We start from the raw sequence: 26,386 nt of genomic DNA, 5'->3' as shown, positions 1-26,386 counted from the left end.
ATCAGAGGCTGGCAGCTGAGCGCGGCCCAGGAATGCGCCGCCCTCCTCTCGCCGCCCCGGCGCTCCCCAGCCTCCCCCGCCCGCCCGCACGGCCGCCCCACGCTTAACCCTCGACGCACCGGAGGAGGAAGGAGGAGGGAGAAGAGATGGAGAGGATGGTGAAGAGGAAGGAGAGAGGAGAGGAGGAAGAGGAGAGGGAGGGAGGAGGAAGAAGAGATGGAGAAGGAGGAAAGCCAAGAAGAGTAGGAATAGGAAGGAGAGGAGGTAGAAGAAGAGAAGGAAAAGGAGAAGTGGAAGAGCAAGGAGAGGAGGTAGAAGAGAAAGAAGAAGGAGGAAAAAGAAAAGAGGAGGAGGACGAAGGAGAAGAGGACGAAGAGGAGAGGGAGGGAGGGAGAAAGAGGAGGAGGAACAAGAGATGGAGAAGGAGGAAGGCGAAGAAGAGTAGGAATAGGAAGGAGAGGAGTTAGTAGAAGAAGAGAACGAAGAAAGAAAAGGAGAAGAGGAGGATGAGGAAGGAAAAGTAAAGAGGAGGAGGGAGAAGGGTGAAGAGAAGGAAGAGGAGGAGGAAGAAAAGAAAGAAGGAAAAGGAGTAAAAGAGGAGGAAGGGAGTGAGAGGGAATAGAAGGAGTAGAGGAGGAGGGGGAGAAGAAGAGGAGGAGGAAGAGATGGAGAGGGAGAGAGGCGAGGAGGAAGAGGAAGATGAAGGAGAAGAAAGGAGGTTTTTTTCATATTCTGGAATATCATTTTTTTTCCTTTTTTTCATATTCTGAGATACAGTAAAGGTGGGACCCAAGTCAAAACACAACATATGTTTGTTTTGTACAGGATGAGTTTCTCTTGTCTGAAATTCTTGGCACCAGAAGTATTTGAGGTATCTCCCTTCCCCATTCAATTTTGGGGATACCTCATTTTGGGGGCAGGAAGCAGGGGCATGATTATTATGTGATGGGTTTTTTTGTCCTGTCAGGAGCGACTTAAGAAACTGCAAGTCCCTTCTAGTGTGAGAGAATTGGCCATCTGCAAGGACACTTCCCAGGAGATGCCCAGATGTTTTACCATCGTGGGAGGCTTCTCTTATGTCCCCGCATGGAAAGCTGGAGCTGACAGATGAGAGCTCCCCCCCCCTAGATTTGAACTGCTGACCTTTCAATCAGCAGTCTTGTGCCACCAGGGGCTCCTATTATGCAAGGGTGACTACTATGTGGTTTAGATGCGCCATTTAAAGGAATTTTTTGATCACATAATAGTCAAAGTGTGGCAGTCACACCCTTAGTTTACTCATCCGGGTGAACTAAGAGTGCGACTATGTATTATGCGGAGAAAATAAGAAGTCCTATTTTGTCTTCCCCAAAAGTGGAGGTGCAACTATTACGTGACGATGACTATTATGCAATGAGACATAGTATGTTTTATGCAGGTTTCACATCCCCTATCCAAAATGTTTAGGACCAGAAGTATTTTGTATTTTGAACCCCCCTCCTTATTTTGTTATATATGTATTTATGCAAATCTTGGAGATGGGAAGTAAGTTTAAACAAAATTCATTTGTGTTCCATTCAAGTTGAATCTCTTCTGGTATGCTTGGGACCAGAAATATTTCAGATATTTTCGGATATATATACTTGCATATATATATATATATATATATATAATCTCAGAAATGGGAACCAAGTCTAAACACAAAATGGATACATGTTTCACACACACATACATATCATTTTAATAACTTTGTACAGGTTAAATGTTTGTGTACACTGAACCACCAAGAAAGCAAAGGTGTCACTTTCTCAGCCACCCCTGTGGACAATTTTGAGTTTAGGGTATTTGGGATTTAGGAATCCTGGGTAATTATATTCAATTTGTAATATCAAGGAGGCTGAGAATTTAGGGAAGGATGGTCAAAGGAATCTATCAGAACTGGAATCCTTTCTAGCTGGAAATCTTATGGGTAAGCTGCACCAGTTAGGCACTCAAGAAGGAATATAATGGGCTTTTCTATGTTTTCAGGTGGACAGGTTCAGAAATATACCTACTTTTTGTCTCTTTTTCTTTATTTGGCTTTCCCAATGAATTCAAAGGGGACATTTCATGAGTATGATTGTCATGGTTTGCACATTGGACTAGTGCTTGCAGACCAGGGTTCAAATCCCTGCTCAGCCATGGAAACTCACTGAGTGACCTCGCACAAGTCACACTCAGCCTCCAAGAAGGGCAAGGATAAACCACTTCTGAACAAATCTTGCAAAGAAAACCCTGTAAGAGGGTCACCTTATGGTTACCATAGGTCAGAAACAACCTAAAGGCAACCAACAGCGACTTCTGAGTAGTACAGTTCAGGATTGTGGACATAAAAGTCATTCTCTAATATGTGATGTGTGCAGAGCTACTATTGTCAGTTTTTGGTTGAGGAATTTTGGGTTCTTTTCTTTGTTCTGACAAATGGTGCTTCGTTTCATGTGCCAATTTGTGTGTGTTTGATGGACGTGAAATGTGAGCCCTGTAATGGCTAGAATGTTTATATGTTGGAATAAGGTTCCGATATTCATGTGAAGTTCTGGAATGTGCAGGGGTCATACTGTATCTCATTAAACTACAGATTCCAAGGTTCCACAGCATGGAGCCATGACATTAAAAAAAACTACCCTGATTGTAGTGTGGATACACCCACTATGCCTGCTTATACTGTTCAGTGACTACTAGTCATAATGACTATATATTACCTCCTGCACTGAAGGTAAGGTACTTCTCAACACCAGTTGATAGGATAGAATGAGAATGTCAGTGCACTCATATCCCATATTTGGGGTTCCTATAAGACATCTGGTGAGCTGCTATGTGAACAGAACATTAGACTAGATAGACATTTGGCTGTTCTGGGTGCATAGCATTACAACACTGAACTCTGTATCACACTGGCCTTACAGGAAACAGAATAGATTCAAAGTACTGGGGTCCAAATGTCCACCATCCCTGCCCTCTTCTTTTGGAAATGGGTCAGACAAAGTCCAGCAAGCCATTTTTAGAGAGTCTAACTCAACACATAATCCTTGTGGACACCCAATGGAAATAAATAGACACATATTAGTGAACCACAAGATTCCCACCCTGGCCCCCTGTTTGATTGCCTTCTGCAAATCATTGCCAGCCAATGATCCAAAATTTCCAAATAGATATATTTAGCAATCTTCAGGTCACTTCTGTTGTGACCATTTTTTCTAAGCTTTGATAAATATAATAAAAATGCTCAGATACTGGTGTATGTAAATGTATTTGGAGCCATTCTAAATGTCAGGATTGTATGTAGTACTAAAGCTCATGAAACATTTTGACTAAGATAATGGATGCTTGATAGCAATTCCTTTTTTTAAAAAGTGCCATGAAACTCACTATATTCTATAGGCTTTTATTTTATGCCCTCCTGGGCTGACGGACATAATGCTAAATGTGTTTTATGGAATGCAATGACTGGCCTAAATCCAATGACAAACATGACACCTGCTGACAGATCAGTTTCCATCCATGGAATTGAGACAGAGTGATCTCTTCCTTAATGCAGCAGCCTGCTGTGTACTGAAAAACCTGGTTAGGGAGGCTAGGAACTCCCTCAGAATCAATCTTCAAGCAGCAACAGGAATACATAAAAGGAAAGAAACTCTTATTCATATGATGTTATAGATAGATGTGTGATGTATCAGCTAATAAGGCAATTCTAGGTTGCACTGACATTGTCTAGACCAGGCCTGCACAGCCTGTGGCCTTCGAGCTGTTTGGGCCTCCAACCCCCAGAAGCTCTCGCCAGCTTGTTCAATGGTCAGGAATTCTGGGAGCTGAAGTCTCAAACACCTCAATGATCTCTTGATGAAGTACAAAAGTTATCTGGTGGTGGATTCTAAATATCCCTCCATACAGTGGACCAGAGTGGTCTCTTAGAGTGCTGTAATTCTGTGATTGCATTTAAAAGGAAGTAAAATATACTGTGAAAGTCATCCTTTATGTTATAAACTCTTTGCATATCACACAGCTCATCAAAATAGCAGACTGATGCACTGTAGCAGATCATGTATAAATGAACAGGTATACAGGTGAAGCCCCACTCTGATTTTCGCCTCTACTATTACTTCATTAGGTAGCTGTAAATAAGTCAGTCTCTGAGTGCATCTATACTGTAAAATTAATGCAGTTTGATACCACGTTAACTGCCCTGGCTCAACATAATGGAATACTGGGATTTGTGGTTTAATGAGGCACCAGCACTTTTTGACACAGAAGGCGAAAGAGCTTGTAAATCAACATTTCCCATTATTCCATGACACTGAACTATAGCAGTTACAAAGATGTCAAACTGCATTAATTCTACAATATAGATGCACTCTCAGTCTCCACCTCTATGTACAACATTGGAGGTGCAGGGAGTTTTAGTTTTACAGGATTGTTTTAGAAATTATAACTAGAAAATAGAAGTTAATTGATTTTGACAGCTGAGAATATACACATACACATATATGTATGCGTATGCATATATATGAAATGCTTCCTCTTCCTTGTCCTCCTCCTCCATATGTGGAACCTTTCCAGGGCCATATTTTGGCATATATGAGAAAACACATGGGGGATTTATTCTATCTTGGAAATATTTGTTTTAGTAACAAATATCCATGCAGAACATGAATGAAAGCATACTGGCCGTCCTTCAAGGCAGACAATGCCCCAGAGAGCCACCTGGGCAGCCTTCCAAGACTGCACCCTTACTCTGAGCTAGCTCTGGTTGGAAATGTTCAGTTCTCTTTCTTTTTCACACTTTGTGTCCTGAATTTCCAGTTACTCACTTAATTTGTCTCTTTTGGGGTGAACATTACCTTCTTCGGACTGAGTTAAGCACAAAAATAAGTCCTTAACCATTTTGTCCTCACACGCAAGGATGCATACTCTTCCTGTTACAGGAGAAATTGAATACCCTCCGCTTTCCACATTAGCGGATTTGACTTTTGCAGTTTTGAATATTAATGGATTTGAATCTCTAGGTCCTCCAATACAATTCTGTTATCAGCTTCCAGCTGGAGTTGACTGTAGAATCATGTTGGAGGATCTAGAACAGGGGTCCCCAAACTAAGGCCTAGGGGCAAGATGCGGCCCTCCAAGGTCATTTACCTGGCCCCCACCCTCAGTTTTAGACGCCCGAAGTCTGAAATGACTTGAAGGCACACAACAACAACAATCCCAATTAACTTTACTATCTCATTGGCCAGAAGCAGGCCAACACTTCCCATTGAAATCCTAGTAGGTTTATGTTGGTTATTCTTATTTTTAAATATTGTGTTGTTCTTTCATTGTTGTTGTTGTTGTTGTTGTTTTTTGCACTACAAATAAGACATGTGCAGTGTGCATAGGAATTTGTTCAGTATTTTTTTTTCAAATGATAATTCGGCCCCTCAACAGTCTGAAGGATTGTGGACCGGCCCGCTGCTTAAAAAGTTTGAGGACCCCTGCTCTAGAATGACCAACTTAGAAGTATTCTCTCAAGATAATAATAATAATAATAATAATAATAATAATAATAATAATAATAATATCATCTCACTCTCTCAGTTGCACAGTCATTTCCGACTCTTCGTGACCTCATGGACCAGTCCATGCCAGAGCTCCCTGTCGGCTGTCACCATCCCCAGTTCCTTCAAGGTCAAGCCAGTCACTTCAAGGATACTGTCCATCCATCTCGCCCTGGGTCGGCCTCTTTTCCTTTTTCCTTCCATTTTCCCCACATCATGATCTTTTCCAAGCTTTCCTGTCTCCTCATGATGTGGCCAAAATATTTCAACTTTGCCTCTAATATCCTTCCCTCCAGTGAACAGCTGGGCATTATTTCCTGGAGGATGGACTGGTTGGATCTTCTTGCGGTCCAAGGCACTCTCAGGATTTTCCTCCAGCACCAGAGTTCAAAAGCGTCTATCTTCCTTCGCTCAGCCTTCCTTATGGTCCAGCTCTCACAACCATAGGTTACTATGGGGAATACCATTGCTTTAACTATGCAGACCTTTGTTGCCATTGTGATGTCTCTGCTTTTCACTATTTTATCAAGGTTGGCCATTGCTCTGCTCCCAAGAAGTAAACGTCTACCATTTTCCTCACTGCAGTCTGCATTGGCAGTGATCTTCGCGCCTAGAAATATAAAGTCTGTCACTGCCTTCATGCTTTCTCCCTCTATTTGCTAGTTATCAATAGGTGTAGTTGCCATGATCTTGGTTTTCTTGATGTTTAACTGCAACCCAGCTTTTGCACTTCCTTTTTTCACCTTGGTGATAAGGCTCCTCAGCTCTTCCTCACTTTCGGGCATCAGAGTGGTATCATCTGCATATCTAAGGTTGTTAATGTTTCTTCCAGAAATTTTAACTCCGGCCTTGGAATCGTCAAGCCCTGCACATCGCATGATGTGTTCTGCGTACAAGTTGAATAGGTAGGGTGAAAGTATGCAGTATTAATAGATAAGAAAGTTGATAAAATAGCCATTTTTATTTATGATTTTTCACTTTCATGGAGTTCTGCATCCTAAGCTCAAGGCTGACTATGTCTTTGCAGAATTCTTCCCGTATTAGGATATTCCAAAGTGCTGCAGAGGAATTCTGCAAGGAAAAAAATGGGGGGGGGGAGGAGTGTTGTATGTTAAATGTGTAGGAAATTTATTATTTATTTATTTACAACATTTTTACACTGCCTTTCTCACCCATAGGGACTGAAGGCGGCTCAATAGGAAACCCTATTTCTGTGCAGAAAACTTTAGTAGGAGCTGGAAATCTGGCTTCTCATACTGAAAACCAAGAATTTGCTAACTGTTAGTTGTACTGGGCTTGTGTAAACTCTAAAACATCTCAAATGTTTATGTTTGTTCAGTTATATAGCTCCAATGGGTATTTAAAATATTTTAAAACACTAGTTCCTGATCACTAATAAAGCTAGCAATTCTACACCAGGGGTCCCCAAACTAAGGCCCACGGGCCGGATGAGACCTTCCAAGGTCATTTACCTGGGTGCAATACATTTTTAAAAAACTATTCTCTGATTAAAAGCACCGACTTGTGTCCCGGTTTTCCCATCTCTATAAGGAAATCACAAAATCATGGACTTGCTTCCATTACACAATGTCTGTTTAGAAGGTGCAAGCTAATTATTGAAGAATAATCCTCTTGGACATCAATGGAATGCCTCCTATGTACATTGGAGTCAGAGTTGAAATATTTGTAGATGTTAATGCAAACCAATAAACCAACCAGATGGGACACACCTTTTCATCCATTTAATTTAGTGTGGATTAAACAGACTAGGCTTACTTGCTTTATGTGCTCCAAAAGTGCTTAAGTAAGACCTTCTATGTTTGCAGTCTCCTGCCAAAGTGAGTCCCTTGAGCCAGACTCCAAAGCCCTATCTTGATGAAACCCACAATTAAACATGAGGATGGAGTGATTATCTTCCGTTATCAACTGGAGACTATCTATTTGTGGTTTATATTTCATTTGTGTGTCTTACAGGCAATAATAACAAATTTTCCAAATTGTGTGCATATCAAACAATTACAGCAGATTTAAGTCAAGTGAGTTAGGATAATTATAGAAAATTAGTATACAGGGGATTTTTTTAGTAGGTATGTTTGATAGATTCTCCACCCACCTCTCCAAAAAAGTTTAGTGTGCCAGCAACCAATGGGCTCATCTGGCCCTTAGAACAGGGTGGTAAGAGTAGACAAAGTTGAGTATTTCTTATCCAAAATGCTTGAAAACAGATATGTTATTGATTTTAACATTTTTTTGGATTTTGGAATACCTATATTTGCATACTTGTACATAATGAGATATCTCAGATCTAGCACCCAAGTCTAAACATGAAAATAACTTATACAGATTGAGGGTTATTTTGTACAATTCTTTTGTACACATTTTTTTGTGTGTATCTTGAATCATTAGAAAGCAAAAGTGTCATTCTCTGACCCAACCATGTGGACAATATAAGAGTATCTCAGATTTTGTAATTCTTGTTAAGCTGCTAGTACTAATATATGTGTATAAAATTTATTCCTGCAAAGGGAAACTCCATCACGGGAATGTGCTGTTTGTAGAACCGTGAATCACCTTTCATAATTGCTAAAGATACAGTTGGCAGAATGTAATGGCAAGAGGTGGATAAGGGATGGCAAGACCATGTGATATATCTTCCACTTTTACAATTCCATCATGGATAGATAATTTGGAAGCCTAATTTACTTACTTAAAATGAACAATATCTTGAGTTTCCAGGAAAAGCAAACCACTCAGGAGGATCTACAAAATGTCTAGAGAAATATTATCTCCAGGCCTAAAGTACAACTCCATGGTCAACATCTAGCAGAACTCCGTAGTCAACATCTAGCAGTTGACCACAGAATCTAATGGGAGGCCCAGAGAGAACAATTCTCTAGGCATCACTAGAGTGATTCTACTGTATTTAAAGCTCTCCACATATAAATAAAACATTTTCAATGAGCTTGCATCACAAGGGGCCTTCCTGTATTTGAATCCACTGGTTCATGTCCTACACTCTGGAATGTCAAAACACAAACTTGCTCCACCTTGTATGTGGTGGTTAGTGTATTGTTGTTGTTTATTCATTCAGTCGCTTCTAACTCTTTGTCACTTCATGGACCAACCCATGCCAGAGCTCCCTGTTGGCTGTGGCCACCCCCAGCTCATTCAAGGTCAAGCCTTGGAGGATACCACCCATCCACCTTGACCTTGTTCGCTCCCTCTTCCTTTTTCCTTCCATTTCCCCCAGTATCAATATCTTCTCCAAGCTTTCCTGTCTTCTCATGATGTGGCAAAAGTACTTCATCTTTGCTTCTAATATCATTCCTTTCAGTGAGCAGTTGGGCTTTATTTCCTGGAGTATAGACTGGTTGGATCTTCTTGCGGTTCAAGGCACTCTCTGCATTTTCCTCCAACACCACAGTTCAGAAGCGTCTATCTTCCTTCGCTTATGGTCCAGCTCTCGCATCCATAAGTTACTACAGGGAATACTATTGCTTAAACTATGCAGACCTTCATTGCCAGTGTGATGTCTCTACTCTTCACTATTTTATTGAGGTTTGTTATTGCTCTCCTCCCAAGGAGTAAATGTCTTCTGATTTCCTGGCTGTAGTCTGCATCTGCAGCCATCTTTGCACCTAGAAATACAAAGTCTGTCACTGCCTCCACGTTTTCTCCCTCTATTTGCCAGTTATCAATCAGTCTGGTTGCCATAATCTTGTTTTTTTTTTTATGTTTAACTGCAGCCCAGCTTTTGCACTTTCTTCTTTCACCTTGGTTATAAGGCTCCTCAGCAACTCCTCGCTTTCAGTCATCAAAGTTGTATCATCTGCATATCGAAGGTTGTTAATGTTTCTTCCAACAATTTTAACTCCAGCCTTGGCTTCATCAAGCCCTGCACATCTCATGATGTATATTATATTACTAGTATATTGCTTATTATATTTGCAAAGGGAAGGCACTGGCAATTCATTAGTGTTAGCAGTCTTTTTCTGTAGAAACCCCTTATGACCTCTGACAGAAGATTCACCAGAATAGGTGAAAGGAGATGGTCTCCTATATACTGTCATAGATTCAGGGCTGAGCTATGGCATTTGGGTTAGAAGGGATAGATTATAAAAACAAAGCTAAAAAATAAAAAGGAAGTGGTGCAAGCAAATCTGAAGAACTGGAGAACAGTGTAATCCAGGATGTGAATGTCTGCTGAACTCTTGAGCTAGAGATTATTCATAGCGTCATCTTTTCCTGTGGATCCAGATGGAAGAATTATTTCAGGTTATAGCAGATCTTTACAAAGACAACAGCCATACGGTTACAAATGTTTTCAACGTTCATTTAAAAGATCCTATTCTTAAAGAAGACTGGAAATTTTTGGTGAATTAGGGGAAAGAAAACTACCCTAAGGATTATCTGCAATTTTCTTTTGCTTCAAGTAATTTTTTGTTGTCGTTACAAATCACCATGGCTATTATTCTAGCACATGCATATTTTAAAGCTAGGAGCCATACCATATGAAGAACTTACATTGCCAACAAATGCTTAAAGGAAATCCTTTCCTGCCCTGCCCACCCGTGTTTAATCTTCATTCAAAATGAAATGCCAGTGAATAGCTTAATCACTAGTTTAGACAGTATTAACATTCAGAGAGCAACAATGAAAATTACCAGCACGGCCTGTCACCTGCCGCAAGTAACACTCACATTGTGAAAAGTAATTTTATAGGAGTAGAGCAACAAAAACTCCTGCATTTAACGAAAACAACAATTAGTTGTGAGGTGGCCCTCTGACATATTAAAAACATATGAGAAGGGGCACAGAGCTGCACGGGTTTGCACTGCTTCTTGTCATACACACCAACATTGCCTTCGGCCAACTGTGCCTATAGAAGTTATAAAAAGGGACTCACGGTGCTACACACAACTCATCAACATAATGAAGTTTCCTTTTACAGGACTAGACTTTATACACATATTCCTTAATCATAATTCTGAAGTACTCCAAAATTCAAAATTGTCAGAATGAGAATGACACCTTTGCTTTTTGATGGCTCAATGTACACAAACATTGTTTCATACACAGTTATTAAATATATAGTATACAATTGCCTTCAGGCTATGTGTACAAGGTATATACACTGTCTGGATCCAGGTTACCTACATAATTATTTTATCATGTACAATCCACCCCAAACACTTCTGGCCTCAATTACTTTGCATAAGGAATACTCTGTAAGTCTACACGCTTCCTCTCACTATTGCTGTCAAAGTAACTGACAGTAGCCATGATTATACATTATGCTTTTTGGCAGGGAACGGAGTAGCTCTTCTAGTCCTGTGCGTATACCAAATCTTATTGACTTATTTAAACATTTATTTGTTGCTAACTGCTGTCAAATCGATCTCAACTTATGTTGAACCTATTAATAAGAGACCCTTTCATCAACTGTTCTGTTCAGGTCGTACAGATTCAGGAACATGGCTCCCTTGAAGGAATCAATTTACATCCTGCCCTATATCTAAATATCTCAAGGCAGAGTATAAAGACATCAACACCCTCATCATTACAAAAAATTCTAAAGGATTAGGTTTGTTTAAAAACACCTGTCTGATCATATTTTGGGTACTGTTCAGATACACCTGTCATATATTTCAAAGCATGTGTATGGGAAATGGGACCATTGGCATGGCAGAGCCAAGGATTTCTGATGTGCACAGTACATATTTTCTTGTCTCTCCATTCCTTAACTCATGCATGAATTCTATTTCACCACTCTCCCTCTCATCTCTGTGCATATGTAAATTTGCCTTCAAGGCTCCTGTTGACGTATTCCATTAATTTCATATGATTTTCTTAGACAAGGAATGTCCAGAGATGGTTTTGCCCATTCTTCTTCTGAAATATAGACTAAAGCACCTGGTATTCATTGACAGTACTAATCCATTTAAGAACTAACCAGGGCTGACCCTGCCTACCTTCTAAGATTAGATACAATCTGGTGCTTTTAGACCATAGGCCCTCTAGTGCCCTCCTCTCAGTTAATGGAGCACCAGCTGAGAAAGAACTTGTGCTGATTTACTGGAAACATTCCTGATATTAGGCAGTAACACTAACATACACATATTTTATGGTGGCAAAAACGAAGCACCATCCAATGACTTCATATTTTTGTTCATTAGATAGTTCATGATTATTGCAATAATCCATGTTTGTTTCTTTTCTGATGAATAATGGCATTGTTAGGGCACTCACTTTCCCCCTAGAATCAAATAGTATTCGCTAATCCTCTTCTTACAGACCTTTGCTAGTCTCACATTTTAATTATTTTAATTATTCAAAGTCACATATGTTGGCTAAAATTCCTAAAATCCTCAAACCACCATGACTGCTCACTGAGATTCTGGGAATTATATTTTTTAAAAAAAATACTTTCCAAATAATGGTGTCTGTCCTCTATGTTACCAGTGTTGGAAACCCAAGGTAGTGTCAAAGGCTATGTGCCCACAATTTGTATAAAAGATACAAAATGCAGCATACTTAGGAGCTAGCCCATTGGCTTAGTGCAGTAGATATCATCAAGTTATTTAAATTGTCCTTCTTGAAAACAGGTTCCATTCCACTCAGGCATTTTAGGTCTACCAGTTTGATTCTATAGTGGACATGTGTAAACTTGGGCCGCCTGGGTGATTTGGACTTCAACTCCCACAATTCCTAACAGCCTACAAGCTGTAGTACATAACCATAATCTGAGAGCTTAACCCCAGAATCTACCTGTTCTTCTGCCTAGTCCTCAAACCAGTTTCAAACTTTTAAAAGAAAGATTCATAAGGGGAAAGATTCAGAAGGGGAAACTTCAAATGATTCAAGAAATATTTTCTCAAGCTCTGCTCATAACTAGTCTCCTTCACTGTGCAAATCCTCAGTCACCTTTAAAACAAAAGCATAAATTTATATAGACATTAGTCCTGTAGGATCAATGAAAAAATGTTTCAATACTCATTGCAAAATTAGGGAGTGATGGAAATTCATTTCTAAAGTGTTTACAAAATTGGACACAGTCTGTATCGTGACTATAATAACTACTTTTTTATTACTTTTCATTACGTAATTGTGCCAATGGGGAAACTTTAGAGGCTGTTTTCTCTCTCATTGTTTAAGTTATTGCCATTAAACTTACTAGGATTAAAGAACACATTTACCATTGTCAGCCCATCAAGTTTTAGAATATTTCACTCATCCACTGATTTTTTGGGGAATTTAAAAAGTTTTTTTTTTACAAACAACATTTAAAAAAATCTACAAGAACTATCTCCATGAATTTTCTATACAATAACACAAGACAACACTTCTACTGATTTTTTGGGATTTTTTAAAAAGGTTTGACCATTTTTTTTAAAGTCACAACAGCTATCTCATCGAATGTCTTTAAACAATAGAACTTCAATTAAGGGATTTCTTCCCAGCCCAGCACAGATTTACTTACTAGTATTGAAGTATCCATCAGTCTTCTTTGCAGATTCAACAATTTATTGGAACTCAGGTTGGCTGCTCTAGGAGGCACAAATCTCTCCCCTATTGGGGTTTTCTGATGCTGAGCAGAATTACTGGGAAATGTAGTTTTGGACAGGCCTTTTGAATTCTCTGGCATAGGGCTCCTCACCTTCCCAAACTACATTTCCCAGAATTCTGTGCTCTCTCAGTCTCTTTCCTAGCCCATTCACTAGTCCCACCCTGCTGCTTTCCTCTCCTCATGGTGAAAGGCAGCCTATCTTTTCTTAATTTAAAGAAGAATGGCAGCCTTTTTGGCTTAATCTCACTTGTACTGAAAATAAAACTGATTTCCAGACATTATAGAATTTAAACAAAAAAGTATTGGGTGAGTTTTGATTCTTAAGTTTTTTCTTTCCCCACCTGTTTTTCTTGATATCTGTTTGTATCTTATGAATTACATATGATTTACGATTTAAAAATGAAGATTTGCACACCCCTAATAGACATAGTAAAAATTCAAAATTGGGTAGGCTTATAAATGGACATACTGAATGTAGGAAAAAAAATTGGTTTTAAAATAACTACAATTTATTTTGGAAATGTTGGAGATCTGTTGTACATACCTGATCATCTGTTTTTTTTAAAAAAAAAAATTAAAATATAACTATCTTAAAATAAGTGAGCACAAAAAGAAATGGTTCAAGGATGCCACTGGCATGTAATGGTCCCCTCTTATACTTGTGATCTGTGAATTGCCACTCAGTTTTATATATACACTTGGAGAGAGAGACACACTTGTTTGGCAAGGAAAAAGTTAAATCTGTTCCAGTATCAATTTATACACTGCTTCCAGATGAGACTTTCATTGTGTCCTTGCTGTGCTTCAAACACAGTATTTTACAGAAGATACCAGTTATGGATACCTAAGCACATGCAAACATCCTAAAGTAGGTCACATTTTAAGAGGCCTGTATAGTATTACAGTACTTGAAATTGAATAAAGTCTGTTGCGGAGGGGGAATCGATCTGCAGCTCTAAATTACAATTGTGCGTAAATCTAATATTGCCTTCAAATGTTATTGGCTTGCATCTATCCTGCATATCATGTTCTTCTATTTTTTGTTTCCTGTAGGAAGAAATATTCTGGAGGGAAAAAACATAAATAGCTGCACAACTACAGTGTTCTTTCATTGGTAGAATATGGAACTACTTCTGTCTGGAAGTGGCTTTACACCATACCTTTGAACTGTCCCAATTTAGCAATATCTCAATCAATCCTCTGTTGTCCCATTTTTTGAGTTGCTTTTAAAATGCCTAAGTTTCTCTTCTTTTTTCTATTTTTCCTTCTTTGCCCTCAGGTTACTTCAATTAAAAAGTAGTTTGCACTCAATTGATTCAATTGGGATGGTGCAGAGGAAGAGGAGAGGAATCTTTCTTATCCCAGTAGACCCTTTAATTTGAGACCTGTCTTGCTTTTACTAGAGGTGTCCAAACAACGTCTCTGGTAAAAGTAAATTAATGTGGAGTAAACTGGGTTTTACCAGTTAACTTCGGATTAATTAAACACCTCAACAAACCTGGACCTTAATGAAAGGCCCGGGTTTGTTGAGGTGCTGGGTCAGTGGGGACTGTCTGCCGGGACAGCTTGCTCAGTCCTGGGGGTCAGTCCCCACAACCATCTTGGTTCTACGGACTCCAAAAAGCCTGCAGGAGTGGGATGGCACCCCCCCCCCTCCAGCCTCCTGTCTGGGTCCCACAACATACTAGAGAGGTTTGCCAGGAGCACAGGCCTCTCTCTACAGTCCTCCTGGCATGAGAAAATTGCACATCAGGAGGTGGGGTAGGAGGAGGAGGGATTTCAGTACATTTTGAGGGGCAAATGGGGGGATTAGGAGTGACTGGAGGGCATACTGGATCAACCTTTGGTTACCATGTAGCCGCCACCCCCAAGGGAAAGCCCAGGGTTTGGGTCAGGGTGGGGATTACAACCTGCATGGAAGTGGGTTATTTTAACGCATTTCCATGTGGGTTTTAGCTATGTGTGGAAGTACCCTCAGGCAAATGCAACTGCTGCAACCTTTCCTGAATTGTCTGCTGTTCCTCATTAGCAACATTTCCCATCCAGTTTTTATTAAAGAAGAAAGTTATTTATTAAAAGGATATATTGAGTGTAATGAAGATTGAGTGAGATTAAGGGTGCATCTACATTGTATAATTAATGCAATTTGACACTACTACATGCTAAGGCTCACTGCTATGGAATCCCGAGATCTGTAGTTTGTTGAAGCACCAGCACTCCTTGGGAGGGAAGGCTAAAGACCTTATAAAAGGACAACTCCCACGATTTCATAGCACTGAGCTGTGGCAGTTAAAGTGATGACCAAACTGCATTAATTCTACAGTGCAGATGCTGCCTTAGAATGAAAACGTGAATGAGAAAGAGACTGATTGACTGATTTCAGTCCAAATTCTGCTGACTTCCATTACTTAAAAACTGGCATATTATTTTAGCATTCCCTTACTTGGTGCCATTCAAATGTATTGGACTATAACACTAATGTTTTCCCCTAACATGGCGAGTAACTAGAGATGATGGGAGTTGTGATCCATAACAGTTGGTGGGTGTCAGCTTGAAGAAAAACACTTAAACAGGAGACTTGTTTTCTTTTAGATCTGGTTATTTTTAAAAAAGCTCTCTCTGCTCTCCTTATGTTAGGAATTCATATGCTAGGAATTCCAACAGATTGAATTACAATGATTTATTTTTCTCCCAATGTGACTTTATTCCGGGAATGTACCTTTAAGAGTTACTATAGCAATGCGAACTGCTGTTGAAACTGTAAACATTAATGATGACTTGGAAGCGGACCCTGCAAAAACATCTCCCTCCTCTGGAGCAAGTCTCGCAACAACACTGCCATAATATGCAACTCCCACTGAGCGAACACCAGGATTCAGAGAGTTTTGTGCACATACATATATATTCCCTTGACATCCTAGATAGATAGTTCAATTTCACTGAAGAGAAAATAATACATTCTAATTTTGTAAGAAACCAAAGTTCCTGTTTCAGCATATTTTGAGCGTTGGGCATGTATTTTAGGATTCTGCGAGGCTGCATTTAGAAAAAAAATAATGTGCTTGCCAAATCCAATGCTCCCTGCACCCCCATTGCTATTTTTCTTCTTTCTTGTAGAAATACAAATGCCAGGTCTGAGACCTGGATTATATGCTGTTTTAATAGTCAGGGAAGCAAAGACTCTTGAGACTTTTGGATATTCATATAGTTGTTGGCTATGTATTTTGTCAGGCAAGCTTCTAGATACAATATTAGTCATCGTCAGCTGATGAATGTTTAGGAAATGGTCTCTCGATGGTTGGGCAATTCTCTGTATGTTCTCAATGAAATTCTCACCGGAGAAGATTGCTGTGGAAGTACATAGGGAGGTTTTTTTGTGTGTGTATCAGGAGTAACTTGAAAAACTGCATGTTGCTTTTGGTGTGAGAAAATTGGCCATCTGCAAGGACGTTGCCCAGGGGATGCTTGGATGTTTGATGTTTTACTATCTTTGTGGGAAGCTTCTCTCATGTCCCCACATGGAAAGCTGGAGCTAACAGAGGAAGCTCACCCACTCTCAGGATTCGAACCATTGACCTGTTGGTCAGCAGTCCTGCCGGCACAAGGGGTTAACCCATTGCACCATCGGGGGCTCCAGGTAGGTGGGTACTTGTGTACGAGAGGCCCCCAAAACAGTACAGTTGGTCCTCCATAACTGTTTTCACAGATGCAACAATTCATAATATGAAAATATATTTTTAAATGAAATCTTGATTTTGCCATTTCATATAAGTCGTTCTATTTTACTGTGTCACTGTGTGTAATGGGACTTGAGGACCCATGGGTTTTGATGCGGTCCTGAAACCAAACCCTACTTAATAGTAAAAGGCCATGGTGGCTGAGAGTTTTAAACATAAAAGTGGGTTCAGAATGCTATTCTGGATTTCTGTGAAAATTAGGGTGATACATTGGGGAGGGCTGCTAAATCATGCTCAGGGGAGATCTTTGTTCCCACCAAGCACATAAGAAGAACATTGTTGGATCAGACTAAAGATCCATCTAGTTCAGCATTCTGATCACACAGTTGACTTATACAGGCACCCATAAATTGATGAAACTGACCATGTGAGAAAGGAATACACACTAAAAAGTCAGCAGAAGAAAAATTCTTCTGTTTTTGGAGTCTTGGTGATAGTGATCAGCCACTTGTCTGTGGGAAGCTTCAAGCATGGGATCTGAAAGCCAGTGCTCAGTTTTCCTCCAGCAAATATTGCAAATACAGTAGAAGCCTGCTTAACTGAGCTCCACTAATCTGAGCTTCTGTATTATCCGAGGTGCCGGAGGAAGTTCCAATGCAAGATTTCTTCCCCCCATGCCTTCCTTGTTTACCTTTGAGGAGCTCAAAGGCTCCCAAGAGCTGCTCTTAGGGGGCGGATGGCAGGGCGGGCTCCATGTAGAAGAGAGCACAGAGTTGCAAGGAGGCCTGAGAGGAAGCCGCTGGCACCATCACCACTGTGCGGAGGGAGCTCGAGAGAAGGAGAGGGAGAGGGAAGAGGACCTTTATCTCCCTCTTCCTCCGGTTGGAAGATGCGAAGGAGGAGGCAGCAGAGGGGGATGCAGAGGCAGCCATGAATGCGGCGGCGGCTTCCTCCTGGGCCTCCTTGCAGCTCTGTGCCCTCTTCTGCATGGAGCCCACCCTGCTGTCTGCCGCCTCAAAGCAGCTGGTGGGAGCCTTTGAGTTCCTCAAAGGTAAACAAGGAAGGTGTGGGGCAAAGAAATCTTGCATTAGAACTTTCTCCAGAGCCTCCCTCCCTCCCTTGAGGCACCTTCTCTGTGGCCTGGCCAAGCCCCCGGATTGGATAATAGCCCCCCCCCTCATTATCTGTCAAATTCAGTTATCCAAGATTGGGCCCGCCCATTTAACTCGGTTAAGTGGGACTCTACTGTACTCATGTCTAGAAGTTTTTGCCAAAAAAATTGACCCCAAAGACACATGGTTGAATTATCCATGTGTCTATGTAAGTACTGCAACTTAACTCTTATCCAAAAAGGAACCCTGGTGAAAGGCCCGGGCTGTGGCGCAGGCTGCTGAGCAGCCAGCTGCAGCCAGCTGCAAGAAATCACTCTGACCAAGAGGTCATGAGTTTGAGGCCAGCTCGGAGCCTATGTTTGTCTCTGTCTTTGTTCTATGTTAAGGCATTGAATGTTTGCCTTATATGTGTAATGTGATCCGCCCTGAGTCCCCTTCGGGGTGAGAAGGGCGGAATATAAATACTGTAAATAAATAAATAAATAAATAGGCAAGAGCTTTGTTTGTCCTGGAAAAGCCTAAAAGAAGCACTCTGCTTGCAATGATGACATGTCTGAATGCTTGGGTGGCAAAAACATGGGAGCAGCAACAGCCAGAGGCAACTGGCCTGTGGAGGCATGCTGGCACTTGCCCCTTTCTGTGGAATGACCCTTGACATATCCACAGGTCATCTCAGAATCTGTACATTCAGCTCCAAAACAGTTTTACACCACTTTAAACACATGGTTCAATGCTATGGAATTATGGGAGGTGTTGTTTGGTGAAACACCTACATTTGTTTTTGCTAAAAACTGCAAAACTACAGCTCCCATGATTCCATACCATCCTCTGATACTGGAAGGTATCCACTGCAACCTCGACTTAAGAGCACCCCAACTTAATAGCATTTTAAGTTAAGAGATGTTGCTCAGCCCAGGTTAAGCTTTGACATATGAGCAGCATTTTAAGTTAAGCGCTTAGTGCCAGAGAGAGTGTTAGCATGAGACTACAGGGCTTTAGGGCTTCAAGGGAGCAACCTCTGTGCCTTAATAATAATTTTAATAACATTTCAATGGGAAAATTCACTTTCAGATAAGAGCAATTTGAACTAAGAGATCAGGCATGGAACAAATTAAACTCTTAACTCAAGGTAATACGTATTCATCACGGCTAGTAGTCATTTCAATGATCCTTCACAAATTTGCCATATGTATATGTGTGTGTGTGTACATACTGCAAAAGTACCATAAATTTGCTCTGTCCTGTTAGCAATGTGTTTCTATAAATCTGGAGAGAAGGATGAAAATCAAAGAAAATTACTCAGTTTGCCTTTAAGCTTAGAAAACTTTAGGAAAATGGAGGATAATCCTGTGAATGCAGTATAATGTAGAGGAAGTGTTTAAATGGGTAACTGGAAATTAAATGAGGGAAGGAAGGTCTAAGAAAAATGTCTGTGGCAACAGTCACACTGGTCATGGATGGGGCTGCCCAGAAGTACAGAAGGAATAAAGACAATGTGTACATATAAATGTGGGGATTTACCTATACTTGCATTGGAAAGCTGACAAGAAAGAAAAATGATGCTTCTATGAAGAACTTTCTGAAGACAAGAACTGTTCAACAAAGGAATGTGCAGCTTCAGAGAGTGGAGGAGTGTCCTTCTTCAGAGGTTTCTAAATGGAGTCTGCATAGTCATTTCTCAAGAGTACTTTGATTCCTTGCATCAGCTTTTTCAAAGGGGGCTGAAGCAGGGCTGGTGGACTTCATGACCTTGATAAAATCTGAGTGGGTATTGACTGCTTAATTGGTTTCCACACTTGTTGTAATTCCTTCAAACTTCCTGTTCTCTATTAAGTATCACTTCCTTTTTCATAGGAAACTTGGTTGTTTCTTTGTAGATCAGTTCCAAGGACTGTAGTTCTTTTCTGACTATTCGTCAAAACTTCCATGGTTTGAATTTCAGGAACCAAGCCATGGGTAGTGGAGGGCATATTTCAACACTAGAGTATAACATTGTAGGGAGCCCCTGCTAAGTTATGACAAAAGCGGGTGCATTGAACACATTTCAGTGCAAAAGCCAATCATTCAGAAGTTCCATTGGTGTAATGGGTTTACTTCATTTGGGATAAATAGTTGAGATTAGACCTGGGTTCAACCACTGTGTAACTGGTCTAAAAACATGGAGAACTACTGTCTGCTCAAATAGTTTACTGAAGTAGATAGATCAATAGTCAATATAAATTAGTTTTCCCAATTTATAAAAATATTACCTATACTTGTATAGGAAGGCTGAAAAGAATTCATTATTGTTATTAAGCATTTATATTTCTTTTCAATTACAGAATGACCCACAGAATATATAAAAGAGATATTGACAAACTGGAAAGTGTCCAGAGAGCGGTGGCTAAAATGATCAAAGATCTGGATACCATGTCCTATGAAGAGTGTCTTAAAGAGCTGGGTATGTTTAGCCTGCAGAAGAGAAGCTTGAGATAGCAATGTATAAATGTGAAAGCATGTCATAAGGAAGAGGAAGAAGGCTTGTTTTCTTCTGCCTTTGAAACTAGGTCTCAGAGCATTGGGTTGAACATTAGGAAGAACTTTCTGACTGTAAGAGCTGTTCAGCAGTGGAACTCTCTGCCTCAGAGTGTGGTGGAAGTTCCTTCTTTGGAGGCTTTTAAACAGAGGCTGGATGGAAATCTGTCAGAGGTAATTTGATTGTGCTTTTCCTACATGGCAGGGGGTTGGACTAGATGGCCCATGTGGTCTCTTCCAACTCTATTATTCTATGATTCTATATGTTTAGAACATTAGAAAGTCATTTGCTTCTATAGGCAAAAAATGTACTTCATAGATGTGTAAATTACATAGTGAAAGCACTAGATGTCAAAAAGCTGCTTGTGTAAAGAATTCAACTTACTTGATATGCTACAGAGAGGGTAACTAATTTTCCAAACAATTATTTTAAATTGTACTAATATTTAAAATGGACAATTTAATTTTAATGGTAATTTAAATAGGTAATTAATGAAAGATAACAGTAATGTGTCTTGGGATGTATTAAAAATATCTTTGTCTGATGACTGAAGCGGATTGTTGCAGCTGATGGAGAATTCCTTTGCATTAGTAAAAAGACCCCCTTTTCTCAGCCAGAATCTGGCACTGGCAGTTTTCATGATGCATGGCAACCCCTGGATAGTATGAAGTTTTTTTCTTTCTTTTTTTAAAAATAATAATTTTTATTGAAAATAAAAAGAGTTTCCTTTACATAAAAAGTGGGAGAACATTTTGGTTAAAGAAAAGTAGGAAAAAGATAGGGAAAAAAGAAAAGAAAAAAAGGGAAAGGGGTTGACTTCCATCTATTCCTTGGTGGTCGTATAGATGGCAGGATAGTATGCAGAGTTTTTTTTTGTCCTTGGCCCAACTTCATTCCACATTAATCAAAGTCAGGGGATACTGCAGAGTTTACGGTTGACTGAACAGCTGGATCAGGTCCATTTCAGCACAATCTGATGTCTACATGCACACTGCTGCCATCACCCTTTCCTTGAACTGAATGACACAGGGAAGTAATCTGAGTGTGTTGGTGCCACTGCTCCCCACCAACCATGGCATTCCCTGAAAGCTCCTGGCCATCTTGGTTATATCTGAGGTCAGAACGGGATGTCCAGTTGATGAGCAAGAAGGAGGGTTTTCAAAATAATATGCCCTTTTGCTGATTGCATGGGTGTCCCCTCATGATCTCAGTAGATGTGACAGGCAATGCTCAGGCACTTACAGGAAGCTCCATGGATGGGGACCAATGGTGGCAGCAATGACAAGAGAAAAAGGGTACAGCCCAGTAGGTGGATATGGTCTCAGACCACATCACATTAAATAGATTCCCTGTCCTATGACACTTCCTCAACACAACTGACACAGAGCCTGCTGGATCTCACCCCATGATGCACATCTATTTTTGGTGGGACTGGTGCCTGCTGCATCAAGGAAGCATGGTAGGAGGGAGAAACCTAAACATGGGAGATCAACCATGTTCAGGTAGAGATTCATGTGGACAACCATTATTGGTTATGACATTATAACAATCATGGGGACAAAAAAATTATTGACACAAAATAATAATGGGAACAGGGGACAGCCTGGATCACACCAAAAAGCTATGCTTTCCGGCATGTGATGGGCAAGTGTGTGGTATGGGTAATCTGGGATACTGGGCAACAGATTCACTCTGTTGTTGTACAACACCCCCCCCCCGCCCCCCCACGCTGCTCCCCACATCGAGAACCTCAATGTGATGAGGTCCTCTGTCTGGTTGGACTGACTGGACAACAAAGAAGGCTCTGCATGGTGCATCTGATCACTATTACTGTCAATCCAGTCTGAAGCATAATGTTCTGAACTGGCCCTGGATTAAGCAATCAGTGTAGACATGGTCAAAGGTGTGCCTGTGTTAAAGGCATAATTCCACCAACTATTGCTCTTATGCTCAAAGATGAACTGCAGTGCCTGCAAAGCCATTTGGAATCTTAAGTAATGTTCCCTTCTTTCACCCAGTGCAAGCATAAGTTCTCTCTGGAAGACTGGGATGCTTCTTATTGAAACAGAACACCATATACAGTGTGTTAATGGTTTGCCATCCATATCTTGATAATCTTGAGAATTTTGCCAAATGGCTTTCTTGAATGACTAAGTCTTTGAATTACTTCCAGAAGGACTGGCATAGATAAAATTCATTGGAGGTTTTGATGTTGGGTGGATACTGGAGTTACTGTTTTCATCATCACACAATTTCTATTTGCATTGCTGAATCATTAGATCTGGCATTTGGAAACAGGATACATCTTAAGATAAAAACAAAAAGGAGAAGTTTACATAGATGGCTGTAGAATGGATTGTACAATGACTCCAATAAATTAAGAGAGGGAGATTAAAATGGAGAGGCAAAATGGAAACCTTTATTTCTGGGGGAAGAAAGTGCTAAAGAAGGATTGACGATCTAAAAATAGGAACATTCCATGTACATATTGGCAAAATCCAGCTTCAGAAATGAAGCCAGCTCTAGAGTAAATGAATCACCCACATTAGAGAGTAAGACAAGTCAGAACCCACCCTGTTTTCCTTGAAATCATGGTGATTGCTGCACAAACGTGGCCTTTCAGACTAAGCTGTTAGCTACAAGCTTTGGTCTAGCCTTATAGTTTCCCCTGGTGTGAACTTTTCATTTGTATGCTAATGAATGTTTAATCAAAGTTCACTTAGCTGCACAAAAGAACAAGTAATTGAAATTCTCTAAGGGGATTTTGAAACCAACCATTTAGAATCTACAAAGATGGGCTAATTATAAACTAATGGAGTCACAATTAAGAGAAAGAAGAATAGATGGCATCTGCCAAGGGTAGTGCTTGTACCACCCAACTTGTAAATGTGAGAAAGTGAAGTGTTTTCCAGACAGTTGGAAACAAGGCCAAGTTCCATGAAATACCAGAGGATTTTGAAGCTGTACTAATGCCTGATAAGTGTTGATTTACTCAGTCACCTAAAGATCGGTTTATTGGGCTTCTATGAATGGCAAAAAGATTATGCATGCTGCACCAGCTCTCTACAATGTGGTAAAAAGGTAAAGGTTTCCCCTGACATTAAGTCCAGTCATGTCTGACTCTGGGGGTTGGTGCTCATCTCCATTTCTAAGCCGAAGAGCCGGCGTTGTCCGTAGACACCTCCAAGGTCATGTGGCCGGCATGACTGCATGGTGCACCGTTACCTTCCCACTGGAGCGGTACCTATTGATCTACTCACATTTGCATCTTTTCGAACTGCTAGGTTGGCAGGAGCTGGAGCTAACAGCAGGCGCTCATTCCGCTCCCAGGATTTGAACCTGGGACCTTTTGGTCCGCAAGTTCAGCAGCTCAGTGCTTTAACACACTTTGCTACAATGTGATGGCAAACAAATCAAGAACTCTTGAATAAAACAGATAGTTTGCTAGTGTGAGATAGAATATCATAATTTAATTTCAAAACAGAGTATGCCTGAGCTGTATGGAAAACCTACTCTTCCAAACACTTGACATGTTCAGTGGGATGAAATCTGTGGCTGCCTTTAGTCTCCACAAATATTGTAGAATCAGACCATTTTAAGCCAATAGCAGTGGCTTGATATTATGGAACCAGGAGGGTTGTAGCACCAACACTCTTTGTTTAAAAACCTTGTAAAATGACAGCTCCAATGATTCCATAGCATTGGGCCATGGCAGTTAAAATGATGTCAAACTGCATTAATTCCAAAGTGTAGATGCACTCCTGTTAATGTCCAACTGCTACTTTGCTTTGTACCAAAATTATGCTCTCCTTTTTTGACACTTGCATAGCACACACACACACACACACACACAATCCAGATACAGTTAGCTCTGAACAAAACTCCCCGTTCTCTCTGAACAGGTCACTACCATAGGAAGAAAACCATCTGAGACGATGCCACAATAAAATGCGGGAACTCGCATCCCACTCTATTCTAGATACCAGACATTTCTATGTTGTCTGATTCTGTTACTGACATGATGTACTCCCCCTTCTTTCCTTCCTTAGTTGTGTCCTAAATGTAAGGTGGCTCATGCTGACTCATCCTGATTTTTTAAAAAGGGTCCATAAATGGATGGTTGTTCTCTTTGACTTGGAAATATTTTTAGCTAGTTATTCTATAATAATCTTATGGGATTGTTTTGTTATTGCATTCCAGCTCTTAAATAGGAAGAAGATTTATGCATTTTCTTGTCGTTGGCACAAAGACAGGAACAAGGCAGTAATAATCAGAATGGCTTTGGAGACCACAGTGGAGTGGAACGGTTTACAGTCACCATTATGATCAATGAAAACTGGCACACAGCCGCTTTCTTTCTGCCTTCAGTGCAGTTATGGAATTTAAATAAAACTGCCTCAAGGCAGCTGCAAAGAGTTACCAAGCTTTTTCAAAGAACACCATAATATTATGAATTTGGTCTGGAATTTTTTAAAATGCCTTGTGAAACAGTATCATGTCTTTGCTTTGTTTTGTTTCTTTAATCAAATAAATCCTGTATCCTCAGCAAAGTGCAATATGCAAAATGACTCTCTGGAGGATGAGAGTGAAGATTTTTGATTGCTTCATAAGATTTCAGAAGGAAACATTTTTGTATTGTGATGTTTTTGTTCTAGAAAAGCAATAGGAAAGTTTTTCATTTCTGTTTGGACTTCTCTTTGGTGCTGACTTCCGATCTGCCCCTTTTAAAACATCGTATTTCAAAATAGTGAAATCTTCCTGCCAGAAACAAATAAAATTGTTCAGCTTGTACTTTCTAGAGAGCAGGAAAAATTCATTCATTCAGAAGGAATTGTTCTTTTCCTCCCATCAATGTGGTGTGAAGTGAATAAAAGATACTACCGTATGTTGGTTTCCTTGCCGAGTTCCTGGAAGAAAATTTGTAAGCAACATTGGTCCCATCTAAAACAACCAAATGGAAGAAAAAGCAAATCAAAGTAAAACAGCTTTGCTCAGTTATAGGAAGAGACTAGAAATAGTGTTCCTGTGTAAACACATAATTGTCAACCATGGTTGCAAGATCATGTATGACTTTCCATAAGAAAACTTGGAACTTAGGGCATTCCAGACATGTCTGTAAATATTACACTGCTCTGTTTATACTCTGTGGCCTGAAATCACATTATATGGACCACTGAAGGTCAGCACTTATAGAGACTTTAGTCACTTGTTAACTAATTGCTCTTCCTTCATCTTCTGTGCTGTAAAATTATAACTTTTGTTTCACTTGTTTGACTAAAGTCACATGGTTTAAGGAGGTGGTTGCAAAACAGAGGGAATGGATTGCAAAATCTAAGTGCATTCAGATCCACTCTTAGGTAGGAGTCAAACTAGCCAGCAAAAGTTAAGCAATTCAGAACTTGTCTGCATAGATTTAAAAAATCATACTCAGGTCAGAGTCATTGCAATCTGGACACGAGGTGTTCCTGATGATTTACTTGGAATGCAGTACATTGGGCTTTAAACTGGTTCATGAACCTTGCCTTTTACCCAGTTTTCCAGAAAATCTAGATGGTTGGTTGTTTGGTCAGCCCTCCAAGGTGACATTGTATTACTGTGGAGGTAGAGGAGGAGTTAGTGGTGAGTGGAACAGGTGCATGGGAAATGACCTGGGCCAGCTGGTAAGCAGAGCATTCCCAACTGGTCCTTTCATTTCAAATTTGATGGCATGGTTGCACCTTTTTTAAGAATGTGAATATCAGTATATTAGAACTAGCACACCTCTGCTTAATAAGAAATACACATATTTACTTGCATGATGGATGGGAGGGACATGGCCAAAAATAATTTTTAAAAAGTGGAAATTGTTGTGACCAGTTATGGCAATCTCACCATGATGGATGTGGCATTAATGGAGTCACTGTGGGGTCAATGCAGAACTGGGAAAATGTGGTGTGCATCATTGTAGACAAGCTCTCACTTTCTCAACA

At 40.2% G+C, this 26,386-nt stretch overlaps 1 long non-coding RNA gene across 1 annotated transcript; it reads left to right on the top strand.

Annotated features, from left to right (window-relative positions):
- Positions 1–71: 71 nt before the first annotated feature.
- LOC100560958 (uncharacterized) lies at positions 72–25,302 on the top strand. The gene is made up of 3 exons (XR_010003612.1): positions 72–2,734; positions 20,224–20,342; positions 24,618–25,302. It is a non-coding gene; the product is annotated as an uncharacterized LOC100560958 (long non-coding RNA).
- Positions 25,303–26,386: the final 1,084 nt, after the last annotated feature.

The sequence above is a fragment of the Anolis carolinensis genome, chromosome 2 (assembly GCF_035594765.1).
Source record: "Anolis carolinensis isolate JA03-04 chromosome 2, rAnoCar3.1.pri, whole genome shotgun sequence".
Taxonomy (NCBI): domain Eukaryota; kingdom Metazoa; phylum Chordata; class Lepidosauria; order Squamata; family Dactyloidae; genus Anolis; species Anolis carolinensis.
The sequence above is the reverse complement of the archived record's forward strand: the minus strand, read 5'-3'. Positions and strand labels throughout refer to the sequence as shown.